The following is a 24,677-nucleotide window of genomic DNA, read 5'->3' as shown; positions in this document are numbered from 1 at the left end:
TAGGACCAGCTTGCCTTATGTTTTCTTTAGCTCTTGACTCAAATTTCCATATCATATAGGTTTTGTGCTATTACTACTGAGTGGCTTAGTTTTGTCAATTGGGGTCACATCTTCTAAAATTCCTTCATAGAGCTAAACAGCCTCTTTGTTGTCCCTGATTGTTAACCAGCTCTAGGACTGTATCAAGGTACATTTTATTACAAATTTTTTTCTCTGCAATACTCTTATTTGGGTTTAAGTTGTACTAATTCCTTTATACACCCACAATTGAATGCTGATTATTGACCTGTGGATTACCAAAGTTTTACATGTGAAGTTCATTCTAGCCACCAAATTTTTTAAAAAAAAAATTTTTTAAGGTATGCTTTTTCTTTTTAGTCAGGAAGATTGGCCCTGCTGCCAATCTTCCTCTTTTTTTTTCCTCCCCAAAGCCCCAGTACATAGTTGTATATCTTAGTTGTATATCCTTTTAGTTCTTTTATGTGGGATGCCGCCCCAGCATGACCTGATGAGAGGTGTGTAAGTCCATGCCCAGGATCTGAACAGTGAATCCAGGCTGCTGAGGCGGAGCATGTGAACTTACCCACTACACTGCTGGACCAGCCCCTATTAAAAAAAATTTAATACTGTAAGTACTAAGCTCATAGGTATACAGTATGGCTATTCAGTAAATTCTTAATTATTTATTGACCCTTTACAGAAGAAATAATATATAGGCTAAAAAATAAAGTAGCTTCCTGTTGGTGGTAGAATGAGCCAAGCTCTGTAGCTCTCCTTCTCATATACTCTCAGCCAGCTTGGGCCATGACTGCCCCAAATCCACAGGTTTGACACCAAACAATGACTGCCCACTGGGAGGATTGGGCCAAGGCTATGAAGGTGATCTGCATATGAAGGTCTTCTCAGTGCTTTGGGGTGAATTTTGACTTTTCCCCAGCATCCTCAGAGAACTCAGCTATCTGAGAATCATGCCTGGACTGTGTAGTCATCCATGGAGCAGCCCCATGTCCACAGGCTGAGATTGGTTCTCATCAGACAACTCGTCATGAGCTGTTTGGGGGAGTGGATTCCTTTCTGTCTTGTAGGACTTTATGTCCAGATGGTTGTTGTAGGTCAGTGGATGCAGCAATATTTGCTGTAATAGAAAGAATTTGGAGGAGGAAGAGCTTAAGAATGAAGGGTAACAGCAGAGTTTGTTGTTTATGTCAGGATTATTAACATGAACATGAGGTACTGATGATGTTACATGGAATTTTAAGTTTTGACTGTGTGTGAATTCTGTCTCTATTGGTTTATCTATCTAAAATGGCCACTGTCAACTGATAATATGTGATAAAATGTTTACAATTTATATACCCGAAAGTAGAGATTGATACTAAGAGTATTTATTTTTTAACTTATTTTACCCCATGATTTTTTCCCTCAGTTACATGGAAGATAGCCCCAAATACTATTGTAAGTGATATTGAAAAAATGCAGCACTTTGTGCCCCAGCAATATTTCTATTCTCTGTAGCCTCTGAAAATTCTTTTCTACAGATAGTTGGCAGTCGGCCACTGTTTCCAACAGGCAACATGTTTCCCACCATCAGGTACCAGAACAAGTAGTGGTATCCATGAGGTTCCCACTCCTAAGTAAAAATATCTTAAAGACTCTAAATGGGAATTGAGACTTTTTTTAATCTTTTGGATTTTTCTACTTTAAATATCAGAAAAGGGAAACAAATATGAAAAGGAAAGAGGAAAAAGAATCAAAAGAGGTTTCCTTGGTAGGAAAGAGACCTATGAATTCAGTTTAAAGCAGCTCTGTATAAAATAGAACAATTGCAGGTATGGAAAATATGAGCATAGGCTTACTAGAGAAGGCCAAAACAAGCAAAGAATATGTATTTTGAATGAGGCCCATACTGAAGTGAATTTTGTTTTATTCTGGGAGGGCATCATAGGCTATAGATCAAGCAGAAGATGAGAAAGGCAAGACCATGGCTTTAAAGAAGAATATCCATTGTCTCTCAGTGAACGGTTGCATACTCAAAGATAAATAAGTAATATAGAATACACACTTTTTCTTCTGGAAGAGGCAGGAGTATGTTAGGTTTTCTGGCTGTTAGTTAATAATCCCATGCCAACATTCCTGCAAAGATGCCCCCATTACTTACCAATGCTGTTTCTGATGGATTCTGTTGTGGGAATATGTATCCTTCATAAAAGGTGCCATTCTTCCCACAAGAGGACCTGAATAGGCTATGGTGGGGTGGGCAGAGAGGGTGGCTTGGAGACGGGAGAACTGGCTTTAGATTCCAACTCTGCCACATGGCTTGGACAAGTCACTTAATCCCTATCTCACAGGATTGTCATGATGGCCCATAGCATAAGCTCTATCACATTGTGAGAACTCCAAGATAGGGTGGTTGCTTTGAATAAAGAAATGTAATAATATCTCTTAATTCCCTTAGATGGTGGGAGCTAGTCACCCATAACCTACGTGTTTCAGTTGGCTTCTACCAACAAAAAGGAGATTTTTTTTTAGGTTAGTCCCACTAATAATCAATGGGAAAAATTATAGTTGTTCTCTGACCTTTAAACACTTTTCGTCAAAACATTTAAAACTCTTTTATTATCAGTTATAAATGTATAGGGAAATGACAAATAATAGTAAAACTAATGTTTATTTAGCATACTGTAATTTAAACATTAGGGACATTGAGAATTAAAGTGTTTTATTTCTTGGTAAAACTTATCAAGAATAATTTGAACAGTACTTACTGTCTTCTTGTTTTATAACTTCTGATACAGAGCAAGCATTTTTCCTGTGCTTTGATGAATTGTCATACTCCTTTCTTAGTTTGGTTCAGCTTCCAACATTTTATCCTTTGTGTTTTCAATGTTGTGAAATATCTGAGAGTTCCTTTCATGTGAATTTTTTTTACTGGCATCATTTCTTCTTGGACAGCTTCATCCTTCTTGTCACAACCACTTTCCTCCTGTATGTCAATAGGCTCAGCTTCATGGAGTTTCTCTGGGCAGCAGCAAAGTCAGCCATTCCCACTCTCAGCTATTTCTTCTCTACCTCCATTTATGGTAGATTCAAATTTTACTTCCAGCAATAGCACTTCTCGTTTCTTTTTATCTTTGTTGGCTGGTTCCCTCTTCTGACTACCCATCTTTGTAAAGTGTCATGTATGTGTACCCCTGGGAGACAGGGCACAACGACACTCTTTGCTGTCTGTGTGTGAATAACAGCTGCATGGTGACCAATCGCCAGCAGATTTTGAAGTGATGCGATTGGTCACTGATCATGATGCTCATCTGTTATTTACATAGGAATTTGTGGACTTGAAGAGCTAGCTGTAGAGTTTGTACTTTATGCAATTACTCACAGTTAATATACTCTGATAACTGAAATTTGAAGTGTGTTGTTTGGGATGGTGTTATTTAAGTAAACTATAGTAACTGTCATTTTTTCATATCTGAACTGTGTAAAGAAAGGATAGTCTGTATACAGTTAGATCTTGAACACAACAGGTGATATGTTTTCATAGGACTCAGAACCCATGATTTCTAGTTAAAACTGCCTCAGTAATCATTTGGAAGTCTTTCTGCAGGTCACTCAGCCTCTTTGGGTCTCAGTTTTCTCTCCTATAAAAGGCTGGATGACCTTTACAAACCTCTTCCAGCTCTAAAACTGTTTGATTCTATGGTGTGGGGGCATACCATAAAGAGAGTTCCAGAGAAAGTCATAAAGATGATTAAAGGGTTGAAAAAGGAGACATCTGAGGAAGGGTTAAGACAACTGGGTTAGCTTTCGTGATGTATGGTGACTGGTTTCAGCACCTGGTGAGTTCAACCCAGAGCCTGGTAAATGATCCTCCGTCTCCACTACAGAAAGTGGGAGCTAAGAGGCTTAACCTAAAGAACGAGGGAAATGTAGTTTAAGCAATTATAGGATTATAATCCTGTAATATCCTATATATCCTATAATATCCTGTGATTAATCCTACGTGGCATGTATGAGGAGTAAGAGAAAAACTGTGAAAAAAAACAAGGAAGAGGTGTGGAGGTGGTGCTGCTGAAGTGGTCTTTTCATCTACTTGGAAAAAATGGAGTTAAACCCAGGCCTTCCAAATAAAAGCTAAAACACTAAGGTTAGGGAAATGGAAATAATTTTTGGGAGCAAGATCCTTTGAGCCTAGCTTGGGTTATCCATGGAAATTGTCAGTCTAGCATCGCTTGTATCTTTACAAACAGGATCTGTGAGAAATGGTCCAAGTGCAGCCTGAGGAAGGAAGAGGAGTAAACTGGCCAAGCTTGGAAGGCTTCTTCTCCACTGTGCTTTTTAGTCCTGTTTCTGAAAAGGGAAAGGAAAATATTCTTAAAAATAATCACACAGGTATCAGTTCACTAGAAAATGGACGTGTTCTTTGACAATTATGGATAGAGAAAATATCATGAATTCTGTGATCTTCTTCTGATGATCACAGAATTTCCCTAGAGGACTTTGAAATTTGGGGGTGAGAAAGAGTGGTTGGTTTTGACCCACTGATATGAAAGGCTCACAGTGTCACTATATCTGCTACAATATCACCCAGCTGCATTTATCTTTTGGATGTGCTGGGTTGGGAAGTATTGGCCCTCAAGAGTAAAAATCTCTAAACCTAAAACAAAGAAATGACCTTAGCCTCTATTTTGTTTGCTTGCCTTAAACCCCCAAAATCAGACTGTATCAGAAACCACCTCAGAAATCTATTTTTATTGTCATTGGCACTGGAGAAAGATGCTTCAGGGACTGCAAAGAGGTAAAACATCTGGAGCATACATTATTGTGACTGCTTATGTATTTAGTTGAAGACATTTCTTCGGCATTGAAATTACGTTTATAACAAGGAGTACTTGTACTGCTTATCACTAAAGTTCTTTTTAATTCTCTTATAGCAGTCAATATATTTTTCTAAGATAGGTTGGAAGACAAACTGTAGTGTTTTGTTTTTAAATGTAATTTCCCTCCTGTTTTTTTGATGGTTGTCTCTTGCATTGTGCTTCCAGGATGGACATAGGCATAATAAGGTAATGTGGCCATATTTTGGCTTTGCCATTTTTTTAACCCTCCAGCTACGCACCTTTAGTGGCATGAAGTACCTGACTAAAATTAGAAATATCCTCCAGAGTCACAATACGTGCTTCATCTTTTTAGATCCCTGTATAGTTAATAGCCACTTAATCCATGGCCTTGTTTCCTGTGGACAACTTTTTAAGAAAATATTCTGAAATAGGAATATCCTAATTGGTTTTATAAGGCATTTACCATGAATTTCTTGAGTGGAGAAGGTTGGATGCTCACAATTTTAGTGCTGGATTCCTTTCAAATGTTGATTTTTTTTGAATGTGTATTATGTCCCTAAGAGATTTACTGCTTTTGTTGTTCACATGCTAGATTTCCGCTTCCTTAGATTCATTGACTTATTTTATGTGGTTCCTAGTTCCAGTGTTAAATTGCCTTGATCATTTCTTCTTGGAGAGCCTTAGGAAACCAACGACTACTACATTTAACTTGAGCAAATTGGAGATTGATTTTTCCTAGTATTCTGCCCCTCCCACATCTAGTAATCATAACTGCATTCATCTTTAATTTAATTTTAAATTTTCCATCTATTTTTTGGGGGTGATTAGGTTCAAATACTGTCCTGGGTATTATTAGTCAAATTCCCATTGGTTGTAATATTTTGGGGTGTCACATTTTGCTTAAAAATAAATTTGGCAATGTAGATTATTTGCCACAAACCAAAAAAGTAAAATTCTTCTGGCTTATTTTATACATTACCTTGGGGGAAAAATCCTGTCTTCTCTCACTGCCTTTTGGAATTCAGAGATTGTGCTCTCAAATATCAGATGATGAGTGTAGTGACTCCTATTTGACTACAGACACTAGTTGCCCAGCAGCACTTCCTTTAAACTAGTAAGGGCCCAAACCACCCAGAGGGGCCTACTCAGCACCAGAACAGGATCTTACACATTTTGTAAGCTCAGTAAATGTTTATGGTTTGATTAACAAGTCATCTCAGTCTACCCTACACTACATTTTGTTTTTTTCCTTGATAACCCTACCCTGTGGTCACAGAGCTTGGTCCTGAAGGGGTTGCTGTGTCTGGTCAGTCCTCACTGTAATCTCTCCACCATTCCTGCCTTTAGGGTTGTATTCAGCCTAGTACTGGTTTCTGGAATCTGACTTGTCAAATGCTTCAGAAAGCATTTAGACAGCAGTAGATAAGTTACATTTTCCACATTACCACTGTGAACTAAACACAAGAAGTTTTTGTGGGTGAGCAACTTTTTTCTTCATGAACATTTTTTGCTATACTTAGATAGTTAAGTAGTTAAATTATATGCTTCTTTCCCTTCTTTCATCGGGGAAAATTCAAACTTCAGGAGCTTTGCATGTTTCTTGGGAGGGTGTACCCATCAGTTGATGGGGAGCTCATGGGTCATCACACACTTCCACCTCTCACCTTTCTTGCTCCTCAGTTCATGGTGTCTTAGTTTTCTGTGAGCTTCAAGAGCTTTTGAGTTTTCTTGCCATGTAGAAATGTCAGGGCGCTAAGCCTTGGTGATATGTTGGGCTTTGATTTCACTGGAGCATGTTAAAAATTATTTATAAAACACCTGTCAAACCAAGGTAAGAGTAAAAAGTGGATCCTAACCTGGCACATGTTAGCCTATCCTTTTAAGTTTGCAAGATACAAGAAAGTTTAGAAGTGCAGTTGATGAAGACTGAGTCAAAATTGGAATTTGGAGAAATTGCATACAAACAGGTTGAGAATTCCGAGCAGAAAGTAATGAAGTCTTTTTCAGCTATAAGGCTCATAGCATATCATTATGCATAAATGCAGGCAACTGGGCTGATGAAAAGAGGATGATTCAAACAGTCTCAGACAGAGGTATGTGTCTCTTCCCTTACTCTGTTTAACATTCCACCACTTTCTAAATGGGAAGATGGAGAGATTGGAAATTGCTATTGTTGTATTTCATTTGTAGTGTGTTGCATATATTGACTCTTACATTTACTTCTAGTAAACTGTATATCATTCTCATTCCATAAATATGGACCCACCTGTTTTCAAAGAATCCATGATACCTTTGGAGTGCTCAAATCCTGGGTTGAATCCTGACCTGCTCCAGGACTGGGTATGTGACCTTGAAAGAGTTAACTTAATTTCTTTCAACCTCAGTTTCCTTACCTGTACAATGAAATAATAAACCAATTTCATGGAATTGCTGTGGGAATTAAATGAATGCAAATAAGTTACCTAGCACAGTGTCTAATATATAACAGATACCCAACAAATATTAATTCAGTTTCCTTCTTCCTTCTCTCCCTTTATAACATTCAGAATTAAATAATCCATTCTTGTATAATTAAACAGATATCTGAGTCATGAGGGCCTAGCTGATGGATGAACCAAGATTCTGGGGCTCAAAATAGCGACTGACCAAATAATGATATGCCTATAAGATCAGTTCCTGGGGTGCTGCTTGTTAATTGTCTTAAGACTCTATTTCAGGTTCAGTGTTTGTGTCTATGTGTTGTGTCTATTTGAAGAAGCTGTCAGTCCATTTGATAGTCTAAATTCTACCTTGAGTAGCTGTGTCTCAGAGCTCATCCCAAAATCAGATTTAACCAGTGTAGACTGATGATCTAAGCACACTCATAAGCCCTGAGGTGAAACCCAGGCCCATGTTGCTGCCGCAGCCTCTTCCACTGTCCCAGTGGGTAGGTGAGACCTCCAGGTTCAATGTCTCTGCTCAAATCTCCCTCATGTCACTGTTTATAGATGAGCAGGATGAAAAGGGTCTTTCAAGCAGCAGAATTTAACGTTGCTCTCTGCTGTAATTAAAGGGTGCTGTTAGCGAAAACCTCGCCAACTCTACACCGTTGTTTTTCTCCCATGACCACTGTGGGCTAAGCACCCACTGAGTGGGCGGGCAACTTTTCTCTTCATGGATATTTTTGCTGTATTTGAATAGGAAGTAATTAAATTACCTGAGTATTACGGGGTCACCTATTGCTAGAGAAAGAATGTAAGTAGTGGAAAACAGTGTAAATAGTCTTCTGTTCTGGAGACGGCTCAGAGAGCATACCTGCCTTGTGCAGAACACTGGCAACACACTCTTCTATTTCACGAGAGCTTACCTCTGTAATTATTTCTGTTTTAAATAAACCAAAATCCTTGGTGAGCTGCCTGAGGGCATGAGTGAAAGAAAGATGGGTAGTTTTGACTTTGCTTTTTGTAGAGCTTCCAAATATATAGCAAAGGACAAGAGACAACAGGGTTCCATTTCGGTCCTAGAAGTGGTGGTTGCTCTTGTATTTCAGTTTGAATGTAACTATGAAAGCTAACTTTGTCCTAAAAACCTTGTGGTTATGGGACAATTGTCTTAAAAAAAACCTGAAAGCACAAAGAATCCCAGATAAATAAATAAACTTTAAATTTTCAGACAAATCAAGCCGTTGATCAGACATTTAGGCAAATTTTCCGGAAAGTACAGATGCCTCTACTGCTAATGTGCAACATTAATGGAAGCCCCCCTCAGGTTTTTACTAACCTCTTGAAGAAATCTCAGTTGACTTACAAATTCCTATGTTTAATTCTCATCATTTAACAATGGTTTCTCTTTGTTTCACCTTTTTTAGGACCTAAAAAAATAATCAGACAATGATATAAGATCTCTAGGGCTAAAAACACTTCTAAATTGTATTTAGATCACTATGCGTGAGATATTTGCATTTTTGGGGGGCATGTTTCTTCAGCAAGCTGAAATGTTTTGATTTTGAAAAGTCTCCCTGTGTGAGAAAAAAGAAAATTGTGAGTCTTGGACCTATATCAAGATTTATTTACATCTCTTCCTTCTTCCCTGCCCCAAAATTGAAGGTAGAACAATGAAGATGTTACAGATACATGTTACAATAACAAAGTTCTAATAAAATTGAATCTTTATAGCAGCCCCTGTAGCAGTAAAATCATGAATAATCTCTTTCAGTGATCTGAAGAAGATCTCATTTTTTACAGAAAGTTTTAGACTTCTGTGCTGCCAGGGGCATTCCCATCTTTGTTTACTTATCACCTTGGTCTCATGTGATGCTGATCCAGTGAGCACCTGTCTCTTCTTCCTGTGAGGCTGCAGTTGAGGGTGTGATTTGTGTAGAAATCTGAGGATGCAGACAGAACCCTGTCTCTCTATGACAGCAAGACACATGCTTTCATAGTTAGGCTCGTTATTGTTTGGGTGGCATTCTAAATTCCACTTATTCCTAAAAACCAACAGAACAGCACTTCACATTGACGCTGTTTTTGATTCAGGGATCAGTATTTCAGGGCATCAATGTATTTTAACCCCAAAAAGGTTTACAAACTGTGGATGAGGTTATATAAAATGACTTTGCATTTGTTATTCCAGAATGTGGCAACTCACTGGGAGAAAAAGCTCTTGGCAATGCTGCTGAATGGTGCCTTCTATGAAAGAAAGCAGGCTGGCATCAGCCTGTGCTCTTTAGGCAGCTGGCATCCCTTTTAAAACAATGGCTTCTTGCAAGCAAACATTCGTAATGTTTGCGTGAGGTATTAAGAAACATCACTGTCCAGTGGACACTTATGTTCCCACCACCCAGTTGAACCAAAGAATGTTACCCTTATCTTCCATGTCTCATGTATGCCTACTCTGAGCTCACCCTACTCTGAGCTTCCTCTCTTTTCAGAAGTTACCACTACCCAGAATTTGTGGTTATCATTTCTTCACTTTTCTTTATAGATTTCCTCGTATGTATGTGTTTCTAAACAATTAATTTGTTTCGTTTTATATATTTTTAAACTTTATGAGGAATCATAATATCTGTATTCTTCTGCAGCTTGCTTTATTTTTCAACGTGTTTATGACATCCGCCCATATTGCTGCATGTGTAGTAATCTACTGTGTAAATGTGCCACAAGGTGAATATATGCATTCTCCCTTAGATAGATATTTGAGTTGCGTAAATATTTGGTTAGTGCAGACTGTACTGGCATAAATTTCCTTGTTCAGGTCTTTTGGTGCAGATGTACAAGAGATTCACTAGTACATCTGCCTTTGAATGATATTGCCAGATCATGGGATATGTACATCTTCAATTGTACTATAAAGACAAAGTGTTTTCCAAAGTGATTGTGCTAATTCACACTTCCACCAGCAGTGTTGAGTTCCTTCCTGTCCTCACCAACACTTGATATTGTGAGAATCTTGAATTTTTGTCAGACTGTTGAGTGTGAGATAACATCTCATTGAAGTTCTAATTTGGATCTACTTGATACACTTACGGGCTATTCTGATTTTTTTCTTTTGTGAATTGCCTCTTCAGGTTTTTTTGCCCATTTTCTCTTGGTTTGTCTGAGTCAAGATCTGTGAAGAGTCTGAGGTTCTACCCTACTTACAAAAGCTAATGATTTAGGCTGCCATTATTCTGGATGCAGGTAGAAGACATGAGACTCCTGGATTAGAGACAAAGGACCTTATTACTCACAGAATAACAAGCAGTATTAGCATCAGCATATTTGCATCAATTATCCTTGCCCCAAATCCTGCTGAGGTGCAGATGGGCCCAGGTGGATGCCTGCACATACAGTGGGTTGAATTAGATAAACCCTGAGTTTAGGAAATCAAAATCTTTTATAATGAGCGGTAAGCATGTCTGTCATTTGGTTTGGAGGGAAATATTGTCTTTGTTATACTGAAATAAACATGTCCTTTCCTCCAGAGAGAGAGACACTGTCTTTATCTTCCAAGGCTGTTTACTATCCAGATGTCCTTGAAATGATAATCCAGAACAAAGGACAGTCAGTGCCTGTGCTCACAAGATGTGCAGAACCACAAGAAACCCATGGAGAATTATCTTCCAATAATATCCACCTCTTGTTTCTATACCAAATTGGCTTCTGGCAGATTTTCCCACGAGTCTGCCATTGTATTGATCATGACAAAGGCTGAGACCAAATCCATTCAATTTGTTTCATACAGCGTTTAATTAAGGCTGTTATCAACAGAACTCCAACACAATGAGGCCAACAGAATTGACCTCAACCTTGACCCTCAGGGTTCCAGACCCAGCTAGCTGAAGAAATCTTATAAACCATCAAAGTCTGCCTGAGAAAGTCAAGCGGCTTTTCCTTACATTTCTCTGTTGACCTTTCCATTTGGCCCAGGCATTAATCTGGGTACAGCAGGATGGATCGATGATTTTACAGACTGCCTTGGCCCACAGGAGTCCAGGCAAGTCTGTCATCCATACCAACCCTGCCCAGTGAGTTTAGGCTGACCTCACTGCCTTCCAGAGCCAAGGACAGGTGACCAGATCAGGGACAAATTTTGTTCCACTTTTTCTAGTTGGATGACTCCCTTTGTAGGATGTCAGCTGTCTGCAGGATTCACGTAGATCAGTTACCCGTCTAAGAAGAACCCTGAGTAACCGAGGGTAGCTTCATTTTGGGGAGAGCCCCACAGTTGTCTGAGGGTTACTTGATCTACTGGTGGTGTTCCCTTAAACATTGTAATGTCTCTTATGACCACCACTAAGGTCACCATGTTTTTGGGAAGGTGGCAGGTGAATACGTGTCTTCTGCACAAGAATTACAGTCCTGGAGGCACGCATGGGACCCCTGGAAAGAAAGTTTTGTTACAGTTCTTGGGGCCCCACAGGTAGGGCAGTTTTTCTCTCTGGCTGTTTTTAAGGTCTGTATATAGGATAGTCTGTTCTTCTATGTCTAGACATGGATTTCTTTTTCTTTTTTCTGCCTCCTCCTCCTCTCCTCTCCTTCCCTGTCTATTATCCCCCTTCCCCCAGCCGCCTTCTGTATTTTGTGAGATTCCCAAATGTGTGGATTGGTGTCTGTCAGCAGTTCTGGAGAATTCCCAGCCATCACCTCTACAGATATTGTCTCTGCCTTGTTCTCTTTCTCCTCTTTTATGATTAGTTGTCTATGAATCCTTCTGACTCTATTCTCCATGTCACTTTATCTCTCTTTTGTACTTTCCATTTCTTTGTTTTTCTGTGTTACATTCTGGATAATTCCTTCCAGTCATTAGTACACATCTCAGCTGTCTAGTGTATTATTAAACACATCTGGTAAGTTTGTATTTAATTTATATTTTTCATTTTAGAAGTTTTATTTGGTTCTTTTTCAAATTGGATTGGTCATTTTTAAAAATTATCTTGCTCCTTATACAGAGTTTCCAGTCCCTTCTTTTAACATATTGAATGTACTCAATTTTATCTTCTGTATCTGATATTTTCCATATCTGAAGTCTTTGCAAGTTTCATTCAGCTTTCTATGCTTCTGCTCATTCTCACTCATGGTGCTTTATTTCTTGTTTGTTTTGTGATTTTTTTTTAAATGTAAGCTTATATTTCTTAGAACTATATCTATGGGAATTCCTGAGACCTGGGTTGAAGGTGGGTCTCTCCAGAACTACATGCACGTGGATCTACCAGATGTCTTGGAGCTCTCTCAGCTTTTGACCATTTTCTGTTAATTGGCTTGAGTGTTTTTGACTCACCCAGAAAAAACCTGTCTAAGGGAAAGCTTAGGGTTACAAATTCTCATGGGAGATTGTTTTCCCATGTACTCCAGACTAGTAATTTTCCTTGCAGGCCCCTGGAATAGGATGGGCACAGCAGATGCGTTTTTTAGTTCACAGTTACACTGAGGATATAATTCTCTGATCCAGGTCTGTCCAGCAGCAGTGTCCGTTGTTGGACCACCACAGTGGAAATGCCCTAGCTTTTGTCTTCCGTCTGCTGTTCTGCAAGAGCCATTAAAATGGAAACTCGGCTTCATTGCCTTGGCAAATATTTTGAAGGTGAAAACCTTCAGTGCTCACTGATTCCCTAAGTGACCACTTTCACTTAGCTTTTTGCTTCTGAGTGTTGCTTGCTTTCTTATTTCTGTTTTAAAGTTTGTTTATTTCATTTCATCCAGCACTTTAGTTTCCAGCATAGGATGAATCTGGGGATCTCATTCACTATATTGCCAGAAATGGAATTCATCTTCCTTGTAGTTCCAGAAACATTTGTAGTCAATGTGCTGTATTCTTCTTGGTGTGCCAGAGGGAGTCGGGGTCAGCGCTTCCCTGTCTGCCTCGGGTTTTCCTTCTTTTGATTAACTTCCTGAAGAGGGACTTGGCCTCTTCCAGAAAGACTTAACATCTTCCAAAAGTTAGCAGACATGAAAATTTCTACCATATCTCATATTATCTCTGGTAAATACCCTAAAAGTACTGATGGTTTGCCAGTTCATATTGATTTTTCCTTTTCATGAGCTCCAAGTTGTTCTAAGGATATTTTATAATCAATTACTGTTGTGCAAAGTAGATACTGTTACCTACAGAAGCTTGAAGTTTAAAAACATACCTGGAATTTACTAGGTAAAATGAAATGTGTACCTAGCTCTAGGTACACAAGTAATGCATACACGTGAAAAAGAGGGTAGAAGATATGTGTACATTTGAAAACAAAAAATAGTTCTGAACCAAAAAATAGTTCTGACCCTGTAATTTACCAGTTCTTTTTGAAAATACCCTTATTAGGAGCTTGGGCAATGAAATAAGTTACTAGTAATTCCTCAGAAGAATTCTTGAGGATGAGTCTGATTTTCTTAACTGTTTAGTTGGAGGCAGCTTACCAAGTCTGCTAAATACTGTCTTCCAGGATCACCAGAAAGTGGCCCAGTTGGCATTTTCTGATGAAGAGAAACATGAACCTAGAATAATAGTGGGGCATAGAAGAGTAACCATCACCTTAATAGCTTTAGTCTGATTTTTCCTAAACTGCATTTCCTGTATCTCTTATATTCTGTTTGCTGACGTATTAATAGGTGTCTCCTTGACAAAGGAAGCTTCACATTCAAACAAGGTGGGAGACACTGTGTACACACCCCCTCAGCTGCTCAAGAATGCCCCACAGGAAGTGTTTAGGAACAGCTATTCTTTAGGGTAGGTGACCCAGAGGAGGCAACTAAAAAAATACACTCACATACATCTTTACATGGGATTAAGAAGACAGGAATTTGTCAAAAAAATAGAGGGGATGTTGCTGTTGGAGAATGTGCACCCCACCCTTGGCCTCCTCCTGGCCCTGCCACTTATATTTCTCTTCTGAAAGACTCATCATTCACATTAGCCTGAAGTTTGAATGTCCTTAGAAGTCGGAAAGCCTATACAACTTTGCTTAATGTGGCAGTCTCCATACCTGTGTAACCATGGAATTCTGTTTCTAGAAAAAGACCCATTCTGTTAGCAACTTGCCGATTGTGTCTGTTCCATGGAGCTCAGTTTGAGAGGAGACATTGTTCTAATTGATGCTCTTGTTTTCAATTTCTGATGCTGCCTGGCATTATAAATTATGAGGACATTCGAACTTTGAATTTTCCGGGACATGGGTACTACAGATGAATTCCAGATGTGGGAAGAAAACTAATCAGAGTCAGCAATGTGCCTCACCCTGCCTAGGAGCTTTCACAGGTGTCCTCACTTAAGCCAAACTTGAGATAACCGTTCTGTTCTCTTCTCTGTCCTCCCCTCCAAGTATCCTTTTCTTATGCCATTTCATCTGCCATTAACAGATCAGTGCTCTCCAGGCAGAACCTGGACCCTTTCCCCACTGTGTGCTGCAATTTTAGATTCCAGCGCATCCACTTTATAAATATCAAGTGTGTGTGTTCTCTGAACGTCCTAAATGGAATTGTTCTCTGTCTTAACTGTGAATATTTGTTAGGAAAATTTGGTTGAGAAGATTATCCTCTTGTTAAGCGTATTTACATGATTAGACTATTCTGTAATTTGATACAGGTGTAAAAGTTGGCCTGTTGTGGAAGATATTCTACAGTCTTTAAGAGCTTTGGCTCTTGCTCTCATTAGAGATGGGATACAATAAAACAAACCAGGAGATTTCAAATTATGACAGAATGCCTTTAAAAATATCCTCTGTGAGTACCTGTGCTGGATATACTGCCAGAGGTATGAATTGGGAATTGATACCAAAGTCACAAGATTATGGCATCCTTTATCACTGTTTTATGATGAATGGTGTGAGGAGGAGCTTTAATTTGGAAGCCATCCTTGTCCCAGGGTCCATTGCCTTGAATACACCCCTAGGAGTCATCTGAGTTTACCCCAGCCCCATTGCTTATTTGCCCTGTGTTTTGGAATTTAAAACATATCTCAAACATGGGCGATACCTTAGGACAAAAATGAGAAATATGGAAAAAATTAAATTATAAACAGAAATAGTCGTTACTGGAAGTATAATTTGAAATCTAGTCCCATCCGCGTTTTCTGTAAGGCTAGTGAGTGATCACCTCTGATGCTTCTTTGTTTCTGTGGCCAAGTTATTGAACTTGCAGTGTCCAGGTCTCCTGTCTGCAGGCTAGATAACAATACTAGTCCTTACTTTACAGGGCTATGGTGAAATAACTCATCTGAAGCTCTTAGTTAACTCCTCCTGGCTCTTAGAATGCACTCAGTAAATGTCACTTGTTGATTCTGGCTGCTTATACCATTTTTTCCCTGAAGCAGTGTAGTGAAACAGGAAGATATTTCTGATCTGATTCTTTTGGTTAAAGTAATAAATGCTTCAGTATTCCTGTCTAATCTACTTTTCAGCATTGGCTGTGCCAGGCTGAGTTCTCGCTCCCTGGATAAGCCGTGTAGTTCTCTGACCAGCTTGTTTGATAGCCTTGCTGTTATGTAGAACAAAAGGATCTCTGATGCCACTGCCCAGTCAGCCCTCTGAAATGGAACATTATCCATAAATGATTCTAGAAAATCTTTTACAACAGGCCAACTTTGTACATTTGTGTAGAATTATACTGTATCCTAATCATGTAAATGTGCTTAATGTCTTATTTTACATAGCTTATTTTCCCAGGTACTTGGAGAAGCCAGTCTTCATGTCTGTACTGGGTGGTCTTGAGAGCTTAATTCTGTTTAAAAAATTACTGTGCTTATGAGATGTGTTTTCTGAGATATAACTGACTGACTAAGCTTCGTATCATGGAACATGGCACCTACTAGAAATACTCAGCAGTCCTCATCTGCATCATTCAAATAGAAGCTTTCACACTGCACAAAGGGACCAGAGTGATGTGACATCAGCCACAAAAGCTATATCCTGAATGATTAGATTTGTCTTATTTACCTGGGCCAAAGGTATTTTTACTCCTTTAAATGAGCCCAAGTTCTTTAAAAACCTAGCAGTGAATCCTAGACTGATTTTGTTTTTGTTTTTGGAATTTTAGTAAGAAACTCATGATATTACCAACTCTTTTGTAAATAATGTTTTTATAGTGTTATCTTAAATGTATCAAGTATATAAGCTGGCATCTGTGGGTGGGAGTCCAAGGAGCAGAGCGGGGAGTAGTTGTTTATCTGTCCCACTTCCATCTTTCCTCCTCCGGCATTCTTACCAAGACCACATCATGCAGGGATTGCGGGAGGAATGCCGTGCCTGCGTGGCAAGGCCATAGGACCATTTGTGCTCTTTGAATCTCCATGTATTTATAGCTGACTCTTTTTGGTGCTTTCATGGTATCTGAGGCAGAATTCTGAGATGGTCCCCAATGTTCCTGCCTCTGGTTTACACACACTAGATAATATCCTCCCGAGTGAGAGTGGGAGCTGTGACTATTATAGGATAGTCACTCCTGTGATTAGGTTACATTATGTGTCACAGGTGAGGGATTTGGCAGATGTAATTAAGATCTCCAATCAGTTAATCAAAAGGGAGATTATCCTGGATGGGCCTGATCTAATCAGGTGATTCCTTAAAAGAGATAAGAAGCAGTAGCAGATGCCCTCCTGCTGGCATTGAAGAAGTGAGCTGTCATGTTGTGAGAGGAGTGGGCCACGTTGAAGGAAATGGGGACCTGAGTCCTACAACAGCGAGGAACTGAATTCTGTCACCCAACATGGATGAATGTGGAAGAGGATCCCAAGCTCCAGATAAGAGTGTAGTCTCTTGAGACCCTGCCATGCCATGCAGGACTTGCAACCTACAGAACTGTGAGCTAATCGGTGGGTGTTGTTTTCAGCCACTAAGTTCCTGGTGATTGGTTATGCAACAATGGAAAACTGGTCTACGTGGGTTCTTCAGAGTTGCCCACTGGGAACCTTCTGCTGCACTTTCCTTGGTATAGGCGATGCGTTTTCCTTCCCTGCCCATCCCCCCCGCTATTTGGATAACCCCCTGCACACAGACTCTTTCCATTGGGATTCCGTCACTTTTCCACTTGGACTATTTGGGGAGCATTTGAACCGACTTCAGTGAGCTCTCCCTCATGATCCACATCCTTTGCTTTGGCAGACTCTAGGAAACCCCTCTGCCTCCATCTCATTCAGCAGGAGCAGCTGCTTTCCTTCACTGCCTCCAAAGCAGCAAGTCAGCATGTCTCTTTGGTCTCTGGACTTCTTGCAGGGGGACTCAGGCAGCAGTCTACTGAGCCCCTCTGACTTGTTTGAAACTTTTTGGATGGTCCCATGAACCTCTATCTGCCTTGGCCTGAAACGAAAGAGGGAGAAGCACCATTCACCCTGTCCCGGGCCAGGGGTCCTAGTGAGATACACAGCACAAACTCTCCAGAGAAGTTTCTCTTCACAGAGTTCTCTCCAACTTCAGGGCCTCCAGGTCAGTCTAGATCAGGTGCTCCTCTTCTTTCCCTTGGGATTGGGAATGAGCCTCAGAGTGCCAGAGAAAGCACCTTCTCAGTTGTTGCTGTGGCCCTTGTGTACTTCAGTGCAAGTAAGGGTTGAAGGGTCTTATAACTGTCTGGTGTCAGTTTATTTTTATTTTATGCTTTCCTTTGAAAATACATGCTTGATCTGTACCCTTGCTTTGACATATTATATTTATTGCATCTTAATGCTTCTTTCAAAACTTTCAATTTCACATCCTGTTATACCTGTTTAATTTTTTTCTAAAGAAAATCAATATATAGTTTCTTTATGTTTTAAAAAAATGAAGTTAAATAGAGGCATATCTTTTAATCTGGGGTTTTTAGGAAAAAAATTAAGCAGAGTAGTTACTCTATTGTCTGGCAATAGAGTTTGATGAAGGCCAGCCCTAAGTTTCCCAGACATCTTATTTATTACTAGACAGGAAATTTACTGTCTGTATCAGTTAGCTAGTACCTAGTGATACTGTGTAACAAACTACTTGAAAACCTCACTGGCTTAAAACAATAACCATTTATTATTGCTCACTAACCACCTCCCCACTTGACTTTACTTCAAAACCTGCTCATTCTAGCAAAAGCCGTGACAATTAGATCACCTGCAATGACCTGTATGTATTATAGCTCCACCCAAAGTAGATGTTGCTTAATGCAGGTTCTCTGCAGTTGAAGCCCTACATTCTTCTCCAGGTCAGAACTAAACCCACGATTTTACTTACAGCTTCTGAAGCTTTAAGTGTGACTTGATCTTTTTGATCTTAAAAAGAATTAAAATGCCAATTAAGCTGGCTCATGTCACTATCTATCCCACCCCAGTTCTAAATTAAGGCTGCCCTAGTTAAAGCTGCTTATCCTCGCTGTGCCTGAGTGTTACAAGAGCTTAATTACAATTCCTGTGCTTGGTTTGTGAGTATGTGTGTGCCTTTGCACGGGGGCATGCTCACAAGCAGGCACAGACACACTGGTACTTAGGTACACTGAACTAGATTCATTTGGAAAACAGTGTTTGATGATGGAAAGAGAGTGGTTTGGGAATTGACAGATCTGCATTTTGAGCCCTGACTTATTATTTTTGTGATTTTCAGCTTAACATCCAAGAGTTTTAGTGTCTCCATCTGTAAAATAGAGATGCTAACATTAACTTTTTGTTTTGCTGGAAGAATGAAGAGCATAGCACAGCACTTGGCATACAGTAAGTGTTCAGTAGGTAGTAGGTTCCATGCCCTTTGAGTCTCTCATTCAAATGTTACATCTAAGCATTTTAAAATCTGCCTTTCAGACCATAGAGCTACCTCTGGATCCTGGTAATGCTGGACAACTGGAGTACTAACCAGTCAGGATCCCCAGGAAGACATGGGTTTTCTCGTAAACTTGATTGGTTGTGCAGAAATTTTACCAATGCCATTGAAAGTTAATGGGCCTGCTTCAGGTGGCAGGGATCCCATCTTCAGTCTCCATTGTATCTGGGAGGGTCTTGAAGTGTGGTGGGATGGCCTGCCTACCAGAGGCTCATCCTTATTTGGCTTGAGGAGCCTCTGGAAGAGGGACCTAAGTAGTGGCCACTCCAGGTTTGGGGGTCATCCTCAAAAAGGGCACCATGCAGGTGAAGCTGGGTGCAGTCATAATGCCTGAGCCGTTGGAGGAGAGCAGGAGACCTGAGCACAGGGTGAGAACCAGGACTCCAGCTTAACAGGGACCAGGTCCCAGGGAGAATGTTGCTCTATAAATGAAAAACTGAAGACCTTTTTTACCAAACTATGTAAAATGCAGCTGTGATCACTCTAAAGGAGTATAATAAAAAGGAGAAACTGCCATTCTCCCTCCCTGCACCCTAGGCCACTAGGAGTTTGGGCACTAGTTGGGGTTCCGGGAACTAGTGACAGGACGGCAGAGCCTAAGTGGCTACCAGAACTTGGTGGAAATTCTCAAGCAGAGAGTGACTTTGGAGGGACAGGAGGCCATGTATCAACAGGAGAGGACAGAGATCCCTGGAAATTTCTGTTAATGTGACTTCATTTGACTCTACTTAGTGCTCTCAAATATTTTAGGGTAGGTACTTCCTGGGGATATTTCCCATGTGCCCACAAACAAGTTTATTCTGTGCTGCCACTGCCCCTTGTTGGGACACCCTGGGTCTTGGCCCCTAAGCTCTGCAGCCTCCTGTCAGCAGCACCCTGCCATTTGCTTGACCTGGATCCCTAAGGGATTTTATGAAGATGTGCAGATTCTGATTTTGAGATCAGGATGAAGCCTGAGATTCTGCCTTTCTAATCAAGCTTTCAGGTGATATGCCTGCGGCTGGTCTGTGGACCACGCTTAGAATAGTGATGGTTAGATTCTTGGCTATAGTTCTAGCTTTGCAGTGCTCTGGATTACAGGAGAGCAAAAGAGACACAGGACCCAACTGAGGTCAGACTGATGGGAAATCGATATAGCATTGGCTACTTGAAACCCTTGATTGGAAAATACAGAAATTAAAGATGTGTAGGGAGAACTGGGTCAAAGACTGCACTCTCTGATTCTGGTTCTGAGCAGACCGGGGCTTGCCCCCATCACCACCCTCACTGGGCAGTGCTGCCCCTCCGGGTGCTTAGCACAGGCCGAATGCTCACTGTGCAGCAGTGGTGGCCTTTTAGGAAGAACTAGCTGCTGGGGGAGAGTTCAAGGCACTCTCTGATTTGTATCTTCCACGTCCCCAGAAAGGCATTCTGAGGATGGCCTTTGATGAGACAAATGGGTGGTGATTACTGCAAGCTACCTGAAACATCGGCTCCTTTTTAAAGGAGGTCATCCACATGTGGCAAATAATAAGATGCATACTGAGACTTTGGCAGCCTCAAAGCAAGCTGTAGCTGTGCAGGACCTTTAGGAAGCCCTGTAGGAAGCTGGGCTGCTGTGGAGTTCAGAGCATGAGGCACAAGTAAATAATACATGCTTTTATGATGGAATCTATAAAGTTGCTTTGTGGAGTGTGTTTTTCATATTCAGAGTGAACATGCCAAAAACCAGAAATTTGAGTTGCTAGCCCTTCTAGTGTGAAAAAACTCTGAGAAAGAAAAATTAATCTTCAGATCAATAGAGAGCCATTCTCTGAATATTGGCAGGATGTTTGAATACACATGTGGGCAGATGACAGCTTGCTGATGTGATTAACTTGCATTACATCCACATACATTCTCCACACACATTGCATCCTATTGTATGTTGTTATTGTTCTTTAGAGGCATCCTTTGGCGCCATCCCACTGAGGAAGAGATTCCCATTTGAAGCACTGTCATCTTTGGATAATGTTTTCTTTCATGAAAGTGATATGTTTATCACTTTAGTGGAAAGCTTTCTATTTCAAAGTATCTCAGATAATTAAAGATGACTAAATGATATTTCAGATTGAGTCTTATCCTCAAATGTGTGTCCTTAGGGTGCAAGTTATAGAGGCAAAAAATGACCTGGTTATAAAGTTCACATTTAATTCAAAAGAATGAAATTTGATCCCACCAATGATTCTAGCCATGTATTGCCAGATTTCTTGAAGGATAATTTATTGAGTCACCAGGCTGCTGTGATAAAAAACATAAAAATCAATATAACTGTCTTGGAATGTAGTGTGTCCTACAGACTCTACAAGTAACAAGAGGAAGAAAAACACATCTAACTTCTGTTTTTCTTCCAGAAGAAAAACAATCTTTGGATCTAAAAGATATCACCGTTTAAAAATTTTTTAAAAATTTTTTAACTAAATCCTGTAGCCACTTAATGAACAATCTTAGAGTAGGTTATGAAATAGGGAGTAAGTTTCTAGATAGGGAAGAGCATGGTTCTAGCAGTGTTTCATGTTCTTGGGCAAAGTGTCCAACCAGCATGATTCCAAAAATATCCTGGCCAAAATGAATGAAATTTCTAACAACATCTACAGTATGAGCAAATTGGTCTAAGAACAATCTCCAAATGGTCGAGAGGAGAGAGGCAGCCAGGCTGAGTCTACTGACTCAAGTGGCGTGAGGCACCATGGGTTCTGTGCTGGCCTGAGTCAGAGATCTCATTCCTCTGGTATGAAAAACATAGGTTCTTAATTACAGTTTGGCAACGTATGTAATGTGCAGGAACTCTGCAGAGCCCAGAGTAGACCCCAAAGAGAGTTGTAAGTCTTGCCTTCTGGAAGCTTATAGTTGAGTTGGGAAGAAGTTGTTGATGCACAAGAAACGTTAGCTGGGGCACAGTATTTGGCAGAAGTCCCGGATTTATAGTCATATGGGCTGGGGTAGGCCCAGGCAAAAAGTTTTCCTTCTGAGGGAGCTTCATTGAAAAAGGCTTCCATGCTAAGAGTTTGGATTTAGGATAGAGATAAACTCCCTTTTAACAGAATTGTTCTCATTAATTTCATCTGCTGACCACACTGTGCTGCCTTCATGCCTCGTTCACTTACCCACTGCTCCTACACTGTACAAAACCACAAGTTGCTATTTCTTAACTCCGTGGCCTGCCTTGAGCTTAGGACCAGTCCATTCCTGGAGGCAGCAAAGGTTCTGGGAAAGGATGGCACCAGTTATAAGTCAGGATCTAACCTCATGTTTGATGTTCCTTCAGCACAAAGACTGTAAATACTGAGACAGTTGTGTGAGTATCCTACTTGTGCAGTCAGTCTTATGACATAATAATCACATTTTATGATAACAATATAGTGGAGAAAATTGTATAGTGGGAAGAAAAAAGTTACTCTGGCTGGCTATCATCTGAATTAGGAGCAGGCAGTATGCCTGGTAATCAAAAATCTGCTCTTTGGGCTAGAACCTTGATGAGCCTCCTTCAGCATGAAAGGAGAAAGTTTTTACTCCTTCCAACCACTGCTCATAATCTGAAAATATAGAAAGAGCTGGATTTCTCTTCTTAGAGAAATTTGGAGTTGTCCTGACGATCAGACAGTGTGAAGGGTTCAGGATAAATGGAGAAAATAGAGAAAGCGTCCTTAGGGTGAGAGGGCAGTGATATGCAGGAGGCTGGCACCTGAGGAGGAAGCGGGGCTAATCAAGTCTCTGCTAGCGGGATTGCTTGGAGGACCTTCAGTTTTTGCTGTGCCGAGCTATGATGTTGACACTAACCTCCTTGCCCCTGACTTAGGCCTGGTGTACTAGCCTCTCATTCAGTGATGTTAATTGAGAATCAAGACCATGTGCAGTGCTGGGCGATGGTACTGAGAGAATGGAACAAGGCAGGGACTGGGTGGTGGAGAGCTCAATGGAAGCGGTAAATCAGGTCCTAAGGACATAAATGCCTGGGGATTGTTAAAATCTTGGGGAAGATATGAACTTCCCGCAGTATGTGAGATAAGAGGGCTCAGACTATTTAATTCAAATATTAAAGAGTGATGAGGGGGCACCAAGACAGCAGACTTTTGGATTAAATATTATTCCTTCTTCCCAGAAATATACATGTATACATTCAAATTTGAGGCTGCAACTTCTGTTGTAGTATTCTGTCTGGACTAAATGTGGCATTAAATTGATTATAAAGTAGGTCTGTCAGTTACTATGATTTGGTGATCTGAGTTTATTTACAAATGGGTTGGGCCAAATTACTACTCCATGGACCATGTGGTTGGGAAAAAAAGAAATATTGACACAAGAGTTTCTGTTTTCTCTGTTTCCTAAAGAAGTCTGAAGTGGGGTGGCTAGACGGCATTGGAGTAAGGGGATTTGTGTAAGGAATTTAACAATCCAGGCAACCAAATGACCTTAGTAACTAGTTTAATCTCACCCCTAATCTTTTGATGCTTGCCTTGTGTATGGTTTTATATACATGGAGAAGAATCAGCCATCATCAGACTTGGCAGTACAGAAGCATGTTCATCTATATAACAATTTTAATAGCAATAGTATTTGTAAAATATTTTGATTCCTAGCCCCTATGGCAGAAGCCCTCTTGGCCTCTTGTGTTCCTACTATGTAATGGCACACTTGGCTCTGGGCCCTCAGTTCTCCCGCCTCCAGAGCCAGAAGCCAGTGGACCCCATCCTGAGCAGCGGCAATAGGAGGAGCCCTTGGCCAGGAGCTTAGAGACTCAGTGTCAAATCTGCTGGCTAGAAAGCAGAACAAAATGCAGCAAAATAGAAATGAGCCTCACTTGGCCATAAATAGGGTGCACCATGTTTTTCTTGGTTTTGGTTAATTACAGCTATTAATTCATCCATTGTTTTCTATTAATTCATCTGTCATATTTTCTGAGCACCTGCTATATGTCAAGGGTTAAAGGATAAGCCAGTGAAGAAGACAGACAGTGTCCCTGCCCCTCATAGTCAGAGAGGTCTCTATCTGAATGAACTTGTGTACATTAATCTGCATAGAGAGAGGTTTTCCTTACTATAAGTGATTTTTTTTATTGAGTTAATGATAGGTTACAATCTTGTGAAATTTCAGTTGTACATTAATGTTTGTCAGTCATGTTGTAGGTGCACCACTTCACCCTTTGTGCCCACCCCTCACCCCACCTTTCCCCTGGTATCCACTAAACTGTTCTTAGTCCATAATTTTAAATTCCTCATATGAGTGGAGTCATACACAGATTATCCTTCTCTCGCTGGCTTATTTCACTTAACATAATTCCCTCAAGGTCCATCCATGTTATTGCAAATGGAATGATTTTGTTCTGTTTTGCAGCTGAGTGGTATTCCATTGTATATATGTACCACATCTTTTTTATCCATTCGTCTGTTGATGGGCACTTAGGTTGCTTCCACATCTTGGCTATTGTAAACAGTGCTGCAATAAACATTGGGGTGCATAGGACTTTTGGGATTGCTGACTTCAAGCTCTTTGGATAAATACCCAGTAGTGGGATGGCTGGATCGTATGGTAGTTCTATTTTCAATTTTTTGAGGAATCTCCATACTGTTTCCCATAGTGGCTGCACCAGTTTGCATTCCCACCAGCAGTGTATGAGG

General features: G+C 40.4%; 1 protein-coding gene and 1 long non-coding RNA gene across 47 annotated transcripts in view; one reads left to right on the top strand and one right to left on the bottom strand.

The window, feature by feature from the left end:
• Positions 1-24,677, top strand: part of LDLRAD4 (low density lipoprotein receptor class A domain containing 4) — a 429,284-nt gene that overhangs the window by 294,093 nt on the left and 110,514 nt on the right. The gene's annotated exons all lie outside the window — the stretch shown is intronic.
• LOC111774828 (uncharacterized) lies at positions 669-9,244 on the bottom strand. The gene is made up of 5 exons (XR_002810112.2): positions 9,117-9,244; positions 8,598-8,688; positions 7,105-7,231; positions 2,766-4,347; positions 669-1,135 (listed from the first exon to the last, which is right to left on the bottom strand). It is a non-coding gene; the product is annotated as an uncharacterized lncRNA (long non-coding RNA).

The sequence above is a fragment of the Equus caballus genome, chromosome 8, assembly GCF_041296265.1.
Source record: "Equus caballus isolate H_3958 breed thoroughbred chromosome 8, TB-T2T, whole genome shotgun sequence".
Lineage (NCBI taxonomy): Eukaryota > Metazoa > Chordata > Mammalia > Perissodactyla > Equidae > Equus > Equus caballus.
This window is presented reverse-complemented; position numbering and strand designations above follow the sequence as displayed.